The sequence below is a fragment of the Babylonia areolata genome, chromosome 14 (genome assembly GCF_041734735.1).
Source record: "Babylonia areolata isolate BAREFJ2019XMU chromosome 14, ASM4173473v1, whole genome shotgun sequence".
Taxonomy (NCBI): Eukaryota; Metazoa; Mollusca; class Gastropoda; order Neogastropoda; family Buccinidae; genus Babylonia; species Babylonia areolata.
The window spans coordinates 9031896-9041895 of NC_134889.1; positions in this window are offsets into that span (position 1 = coordinate 9031896).

The window sequence follows — 10000 nt, forward strand, 5'->3', positions numbered from 1 at the left end:
TGCTGTGATTTTGATCTTTGTGAATTGACACTATGATATTGCATATGTTGATTTTTTTTTTTTTTTTTTTTTTTTTTTTTTTTTGTTCATGCTAATATGTCACTTATTCTTATATTTGTATATTTTATTGTAAAGCACGGTGAGCCCCATCTGAGATAGGGTACTGCCTTCGTTTTATTATTATTATTAACATGAATTAACAATTTTACAACAGTCTGTGATGTGGAAGTAAATCCGGCCCTCCGAAAAAAAAGACGAACAAGAGTGTGTGTGTGTGTGTGTGTCGATGTGTATATATATTAGTTACTTCCCAATCTCTGTACGTCGTTTTCTTTTGCCTATTTAACTATGTCTGCTCAATGTGTGAGCTATATGCCTCAATCGCACCTATCATTTTTTTAATGTTTGTCTTATTATATATGCTATCCTGATTTTGAATAAATTATTTCTGTGAATATTTTTTTTTTCTTTCGGGTCTTAGTGTATATACATAAAAACATTTACACGCATACACAGAAAGATTCAAATTATAAATATGCATTCATGAATTCAAAAGTGTTAAGATGAAATGAGAAATGGAAAACCACGAACACAATAAATGTTCATCATCACTGATTTAAAAAAATAAAATAAAATAATCAAAAATCCATTTCACTGAAAAAAACATCTGGACTCTTCTTCTTCTTCTTCTGCGTTCGTGGGCTGCAACTCCCACGTTCACTCGTATGCACACGAGTGGGCTTTTACGTGTATGACCGTTTTTACCCCGCCATGTAGGCAGCCATACTCCGTTTTCGGGGGTAAAACATCTGGACGAAAGCAGAAATCAATAGCGAAGGGGAGGGCACTCAAGTCATGCTAGAACAGATGGGTTTTTAGAACTTTTTTTTTTAAGGCAGGAGCAGATTCTTAATGACGCATTCTGAAAATGAATACCAAACAAACATTTCTGAGATCAGTGGTCTATTCCCAGCACACACAACTGCCGTCAGTTCGTCGTGACTGCACGTGTTTTGTCAGTCGGTGTGTAGGAAGAGGAGGTGGGGCCTGTACGAGTTGCATGATCCTTGCTGTCTTTTTGGGCATTGCGTCCGTGTTGTTGGCGCTGGGACTGTGCGTTTTTCCTCCTCTTCTTCTGTTTGTTCTGCTTCTTCTTCTTCTTCTTCTTCTTCTTCTTCTTCTTCTTCTTCTTCTTCTTCTTCTTCTTCTTCTTGTACTTGTTCTTCTTCTTGTTCTTCTTGTTCTTGTTCTTCTTCTTCTTCTTGTTCTTCTTCTCGTTCTTCTTGTTCTTGCTCTTCTTCTTCTTCTTCTTCTTCTTCTTCTTCTTCTTCTTCTTCTTCTTCTTCATTCATTCATTCATTCATTCATTCATTCATTTATTCATCTGTCTATATTTTTAATAATATATATCTTATCTATTTATCAATCTGTTTCTATATTCAATTATTTGTACATCTTTATTTTAATACATTCATTTATTCATTTATCCACCATTTCTTCTTCTTCCTCTTCTTCTTCTTCTTCTTGCTCTTCTTGTACTTGTTCTTCTTCTCGTTCTTCTTGTTCTTGCTCTTCTTCTTCTTCTTCTTCTTCTTCTTCTTCTTCTTCTTCTTCTTCTTCTTCTTCTTCTTCTTGTTCTTCTTCTTCTTCTTCTTCTTCTTCTTCTTCTTCATTCATTCATTCATTCATTTATTCATCTGTCTATATTTTTAATAATATATATCTTATCTATTTATCAATCTGTTTCTATGTTCATTTATTTGTACATATTTATTTTAATACATTCATTTATTCATTTATCCACCATTTCTTCTTCTTCTTCTTCTTCTTCTTCTTCTTCTTCTTCTTCTTCTTCTTCTTCTTCTTCTTCTTCTTCTTCTTCTTCTTCTTCTTCATTCATTCATTCATTCATTCATTCATCTATCTATCTATTTAATAATATATCTATCTATTTATCAATCTATTCATATATTCATTTATTTGTACATATTTATCTTAATACATTCATTTATTTATTTATTTACCTTTCACCAAAGTATCATCCCTGTCTTTTGCTCTGTTTTTTTCCCCAGTTCCTCTGTTGCTTTCCTTTGGCATTCTGTTCCAACCAATCCCTTCTACACATTCCCTGCACCACCTCTGCTCACCTCAAATCACTACCTATTCCTTTCTTATCCTTCGACTCCACTCCTTTCCTTGCACGCTTATAGTTGACTATGTACACTTATAGTTGACTATGTACGCTTATAGTTGACTATGTACACTTATAGTTGACTATGTACGCTTATAGTTGACTATGTACGCTTATAGTTGACTATGTACGCTTATAGTTGACTATGTACGCTTATAGATAACTATGCACGCTTATAGTTGACTATGTACGCTTATAGTTGACTATGTACACTTATAGTTGACTATGTACGCTTATAGTTGACTATGTACGCTTATAGTTGACTATGTACACTTATAGTTGACTATGTACGCTTATAGTTGACTTCATCAGGTTTTTGCGCCTTATACATATTACTATTAGTAGTAGTAGTTCTTTCTTCTTTTTTTATGTATTTATCTATAATTTATTCACCCTTTTTTCTCTTTTTTTTCTCAAGGCCTGACTAAGCGCGTTGGGTTACGCTGCTGGTCAGGCATCTGCTTGGCAGATGTGGTGTAGCGTATATGGATTTGTCCGAACGCAGTGACGCACGCCTCCTTGAGCGACTGAAACTGAAACTGAAACCTTGCACCATCTCCAGCAATGTACACACGCACACACCCTCCGTTATGTCTGTCTCTTTACCTTTCATCACCAGACCCTTTCATTTCATTCCCACTGCCATTCCACCCAACTCCAGTCTCTTCCACACCTACATACATGTCTTCAGACTCTAACCATGTTATTTTTGCATTTATATTCGCACTCAAGAGTCCCCACGTTTTCACTCGCCCTCAGTTTCCGACCATATACCTGTTCATATTCTGCTGGCCACATATGATCTCTTAATTATTTATTTATAATTTTCACGCTCTCCATATTTCTCCAAGTGGTGGGTGAGCCGCAGGCCACAGCTCAATTCAAATGAAGGTGCATCGCACGCGCGTGCGCGCGCGGTGTGTGAGTGTGTGTGTTTGTGAGTGTGTGAGAGTGAGTGAGTGTGTGTGTGTGTGAGAGAGAGAGAGAGACGTATCCACATGTCAGCTAAGTAAATTGTAGGATTGTGTAATCAGAGTCCAAGCAAAATTGTAATGTACTAGAATACTGTCTGTTATTGTTGACAATGTTAGGAGCCTGATGACTTATGAACATTAAACCATCTGGAATCTGGAATCCAAGTGGTGGGTAAGAGAAGGGATATGGGCGCACTACTTACACACACCCATGACAGTTCAAGAGTGGCCAGTGAACGCCCCAAACCAACGTATGTGTGAAACCAGCAGTTGATGAATATATTCTTCTTCTTCTTCTGCGTTCACTCGTATGCACACGAGTGGGCTTTTACGTGTATGACTGTTTTTACCCCGCCATGTAGGCAGCCATACTCCGTTTTCGGGGGTGTGCATGCTGGGTATGTTCTTGTTTCCATAACCCACCGAACGCTGACATGGATTACAGGATCTTTAACGTGCGTATTTGATCTTCTGCTTGCATATACACACGTAGGGGGTTCAGGCACTAGCAGGTCTGCACATATGTTGACCTGGAGATCGTAAAAGTCTCCACCCTTTACCCACCAGGCGACGTCACCGTGATTCGAACCCGGGACCCTCAGATTGACAGTCCAACGCTTTAACCACTCGGCTATTGCGCCCGTCTGTTGATGAATATCAAGAATAGGTTTATTTTGTACTAGAAATATCACCCCCGTCTGGAGCTCTTTTTTTCCTTTCGAAGTTCCCCTACGGCTGCCTTGTGTGCCATTGTAGTCCTGTTCCACTACGATCCCAACAGGCCACCAGTTTACATCCGTTCCCTATCCTTTTCTCAACCGCTTCACTCCAGCCTTCTCTTCTACCATTACCAGTCATTACTTTCTGTACATACCCCTTCCTCTCATATATTCTCTCTTATCCAATTGCAATTGCCTTAATTTCCTTCCCAGTATTGACTCGATTTTGACGGGCGCAATACCCGACTGGTTAAATCGTTGGACTGTCAATCTGAGGGTCCCGGGTTCGAATCACGGTGACGGCGCCTGGTGGGTAAAGGGTGGAGATTTTTACGATCTCCCAGGTCAACATATGTGCAGACCTGCTAGTGCCTGCACCCCCTTAGTGTGTATATGCAAGCAGAAGATCAAATACGCACGTTAAAGATCCTGTAATCCATGTCAGCGTTCGGTGGGTTATGGAAACAAGAACATACCCAGCATGCACACCCCCGAAAACGGAGTATGGCTGCCTACATGGCGGGGTAAACACGTTCATACACGTAAAAGCCCACTCGTGTGCATACGAGTGAACGTGGGAGTTGCAGCCCACGAACGCAGAAGAAGATGAAGAGAAGAAGACTCGATTTCATCTTCTGGCTACTACTATTTTTGTTCCCATTTATATTCCCTTCTAACTATCTGTCAGTTCCCTCCCACTTTTCAGACCCAACCCATCCATAGTTCCACATGTTCACTTGACTATATCAGTCTCCCACCACCTATTTTTTTGTCGAACTAGCGGATATAGAAAGAGGAATGGGCAGACCACTTCTTATACCCATATATATACTCATTTCAAATTCTCTTTAAAGCAGGTTTGTTCCATTTTGGTTTTCCAACCATTCCCTTTCCCGTCTTCAAATTACCCCCACCCGCCTTCATTCAGGTTTTTTCCTTTTATTCACATGTAAAAGTATTTCCTCTTCTGTGTGATCAAGACAAAACAAATCTGACCTTTCCTCCTCATCACTACTTTCCCACCCCTCCCTTCTACCCCCCTGTGTTGTGCTTCCAGTTTATTCCAATCCACACCCTCGAAAACGGAGTATGGCTGCTTACATGGCGGAGTAAGAACGGTCGTACACGTGTACATACGAGTGAACGTGGCTGCAACAGGCCACGGACGAAGCAGAAGAAGAAGAATTCCAACCCACTCTTCAATTCACAGCTGTAACCATCCCAATGCTCTACCGTCCCCTGGGCCTTTAGTTTTCACGAAACAATCACCCCCTGTCTCTTACTCTGTTTCATTTCCTCCCTGACTGCCGTCATCTGCTGTCCTGTCACTGTCAGATAACTTCCATTTCCTGACTGCCGTCATCTGCTGTCCTGTTACTGTCAGATAACTTCCATTAATATCCTCCCTGACTGCCGTCATCTGCTGTCCTGTTACTGTCAGATAACTTCCATTAATATCCTCCCTGACTGCCGTCATCTGCTGTCCTGTTACTGTCAGATAACTTCCATTTCCTGACTGCCGTCATCTGCTGTCCTGTTACTGTCAGATAACTTCCATTTCCTGACTGCCGTCATCTGCTGTCCTGTTACTGTCAGATAACTTCCATTTCCTCCCTGACTACCGTCATCTGCTGTCCTGTTACTATCAGATAACTTCCAGTTCCTGACTGCCGTCATCTGCTGTCCTGTTACTGTCAGATAACTTCCATTTCCTGACTGCCGTCATCTGCTGTCCTGTTACTGTCAGATAACTCCCATTTCCAGTCAAACACCACCTCAGTTTTCATTCACTCCTCTCTTTTCATTTCCCACCCTTCCATCTCTACCCCCTTTCCTTGCACCGCTTCCAACCATTATTACACCCGTAACACCTGCCTCTTCCTCTGTTCCATCCATACATCTTCTTTCTTTCACTTTTCCACCCTACCGTTTCGTATCCCTTCAAAATGTCATATCACTCAACGCAGTCCATCTTTGTCTACCCACACCTATATCTGTGTATTCCATTTCCACCATTCTTTTGTTTCTTTGTTTGTTTCAGTTATATTTCTATTCAGGTTTCCCTCCGTTCTCATGTTCACTCGACCTCTGATCCTCGCCACATTCCAATCTACATACTGCTGGTCACACACGTTCCCTTGATTCTTTCCGCCTTAAATTTCCACGCTTTCCATTTTTCTCCAACTGGGTGGTGCATGTAGGGGGATGGGGCACCACCACTTGCTATGCACTCCTGCAACAAATTTAACTCTCTCCATACGAAAGGCGAAAGAGAAGACGTTAACAGCGTTTCACCCCAATTACCATCATCAAAATATTGCAAGCGGAAGGCTCTTATACTGAAGAGGTGAATGTTGACAAAGAATACCATAATTCCCACGACGGAAGCTAAAGGTTGGGTCATTGAGACACCCACTGGACATCCGAGGGGTCTGTGTAGAGGAGAAGAGAGGACTGGCTGTACTGAGTGAGTTAAAGTATCTAGTTTCTCCCTTGAACCAAAATCTGTTTGGAACCAGCAGTTGGATGTTACAATCCATCCAGTTATTTGTTTATACACTTTCACAAAACTATCACCCTATCTCGTGATTCTTTTTTAGCGTTTCTCTACTTGAACACAGCCAGAGAAACCCGCAGCCGACCCAGGTTTGCATGGTGTGTGAAATCCGCATGGATAAATTCTGTTCAGTATAGTGCTTTGTATGATTCTGTATAATTTATTGGATTATACTTCATGTGTCAATCTGTCACTGAAGCCAGTCACGCACTCATTCTTACCCGCGGCTGTTTTTCTAAGTTTCGGTCATCGGCTTTTCATGCACATCACGTGCGCGCGCGCACATGCACATCGGCATCCACATGCACGCCGCCGCATACATATACACAACTGTCAACTCGGCACACACGCACGCATTCACACACAGGCTATTTTTGTGCTCCACTGAGTCTGACTCAGTGATCAACTTCACCCACATGTACAGCACATTCCATTTCAACTGAGAAACAAAGACACGTTATGGAATGCCGGTTATTTCAGCACTGAGGCAGCCGAGGCAACGATGTTTCGTTTCAGTCCAACCATTAAAAAAAAAATTCCCATTGGTTTCTCAATACACACAATTGATGGTTTATTAAATATCATTATTAGTAGTAGTTCTTTTTTATGTATTTATCTATTATTTATTTATGTACTTATTTCTTTTTTCTTTTTTTTTCTTTTTTTTTTCTCAAGGCCTGACTAAGCGCGTTGGGTTACCGTGACGCTGCTGGTCAGGCATCTGCATGGCAGATGTGGTGTAGCGTATATGGATTTGTCCGAGCGCAGTGATGCCTCCTTGAGTTACTGATACTGATACTGGTTTACTTCAAATGCTGTAATGGATGTCATCCTGACGGGCGGACGTAGATCTGCATACCGAACACTGAGAGTTAATAATGGCGGTTTTTTTTTGTTTGTTTGTTTGTTTTGTGGGTTTTTTTTTAAATTATTATTTATTTATTTATGTACGCTTATAGTTGACTTCATCAAGTTTTTGCGCCTTATACATATTATTAGTAGCAGTAGTAGTTCTTTTTTTATGTATTTATCTATTATTTATTTACCCCCCCCCTTTTTTTTTCTCAAGGCCTGACTAAGCGCGTTGGTTTACGCTGCTGGTCAGGCATCTGCTTGGCAGATGTGGTGTAGTGTATATGGATTTGTCCGAACTGACGCAGTGACGCCTCCTTGAGCTACTCAGAAACTGAAACTGAAATAATGACGGTCTACTTCTGCTGACTGCAAATCAAACTCCCAGCCAAACTTCCTTTTAACTGCACATTATTTTTGTAAATAAACAAAAAACAATAACAAACATGAACTGAATCGGAAGTGTAAGGCGCATAATGAGATATTAAAGGTTAAAGGTCTTTTACGGCCACCGGGACTTTGAATTCATGTCCAATACGTCAACGGCTCGGCCCAATCCGATTGACAGCCTTTCCTTCCGCCGTTTCAACCTTCCCCAGCCGAAATTAGTCGCCACTTTTGCGTGGAGTGAGAAGGAGGAGGAATTTTGTTTAATGTCCCGTCACACATATAGGTGATTGAAGACGTGACATTTTGTTCAAGTATTCGGAATACATTTGAGTATTATCGGTTAGAAGGTGTGGGAGATGTGAGTGAATCAGTGGAGAGTCGGGGGAAAACTGGGCAAATGAGGGCGAAATGAGGGTGAAATTTGAAAAAAAAAAAAATAAAAAATAAAAAATCTGAATACAATTACAGGAAATTACTTAAAGGATTTCGTAAAAGAGAAGTCGTTAAACTGACAAGCGAAACAACTGATAATGAATGCAAAAAGTCAAAAGATCAACGTTCTCAGTCACTTGTGAAGACACACTTTCAGACTATTATCAAATTCATTACGGACCAAGTATTGTTCTGGGGCCGAGGTCTTGTCGGATGCGTACATCAAGACAGTTACGCATCAACTTACGAACGCGGAAAGCCAACGCACGACGTAGTTCCGCAAATGCGTAAATGTGTGGTCATGACACATACTTAGTTGCTCGCGGAGCTACGTCGTGCGTTGTGAAGCGTACGTATGACGTTAAGCTAAAAATAGCTAAAGCGAACGGGAAAACCGTTTCCGCTGCACATCTCGTCCTCTTGCTCTTGCTAACATGGAAGACCAAACTGAAAGCTCAAGACAGAGGACGACAAATTTTACGGAAGAGGAGATTCGTTGTTTGCTGGAGCTTGTTAAAGAACATGCTTCAGCCTTGTTCTGCAAACTGAACAACGCAGTGACGGTTAAAAAAAAGCAACAACTCTGGGAGGATATTGCAAACTGTGTCAATGCCAGAGGAAAAACACACAGGCCGACCCAGAAAGTGAAAAAAAAAAGGTCCGATCTTCGACTCAATGCCATCCGTCTCCGCAGCAAACTGAAAAACCCTCCCACGGGTGGCGGTCCTCTTCCTGACATTCCGTGGTGGCACGATGTCGTTTTGGACATTCTGGGGGACGAGACATGTCTTCTAGAAGGAATAAAGCGTAAGTATTCTCTGTCTGTCTGTCTGTCTGTCTGTCTCTCTCTGTCTCCCTCTCTCTCTCTCTCTGAGTGGTATTTGGTGATTCAGGGTAAGAACAGCTATTCAATGTGCATGCTACTAACATGGTAAGATTACAAACTCTACATATGTGTTGTTTCTCATGGATTTCTTAGAAATGTAGCCTTTGTACAACTTTGATTCAGAAGACATATTATGTATGTGTGAATACATACATCCTCAGCCGTCCGGGTTGAGGATTGGAGTCAAGAGCCAAGGGCGAATCATATAGCCACTGTCTCCAAGGAATACACCCTGAAGTGGAGCCTGTGGTCCTTCAAAGTTCCGAAAAAGATTACTTTCACGCAAAATGCGAGAGTCATGCACTGACCCTGGCCAACGCACAATGCAGTTGATGATCACCATATCTGCATTGCAGATGAGCTGCACATTAATTGTGTGGTTGCCGTGGCGGTTGACGTATTCAAATTCGTTGACCACAGGTGCAATGATTGGAATATGTGTACAGTCTATGCAGCCAAGTACATTGGGAAAACGTGCAATCTGGTAGAACCTGTCTTTCATCACATCAGCTTCTCTCTGTGAAACAGGAAGCTTAACAAATTCCCCCAGTCTTCTAGACAACACTGAGGAGAATCGATCAATAACTCTTGCTACTGTCCGTCTGTCAATTTGGAACAAATCCCCAATCACTCGATGAAATCCCCCTGTTGCCAAAAAACGCAATGCAACTAACACTTGCATCAACGGAGGTAGCGAACCTCCTCTCTGGAGGAGATGCTCCAGCTCATCTCCAAATATGTCGACGAGAGTAACGATGTCTTCCCGTCGAAAACGAAACCTAGCAAACCGGTCCACATCATAAACATCAAACGGATTGGTACGGTCACGCAGAATCCGTTGACGTCTGAAATTTCGACGCATCAGTAACCTAAAGTATACTCTGTTCGCCATGTTTCTTCCTGACACGTGTTCTACGCATAGGTTTACGCCTGGGGGGGAGCTGTCGTAAAGGAACGTCGAACGTAGCAGCAAATTTTACGTTCCGCACACGCCATGCC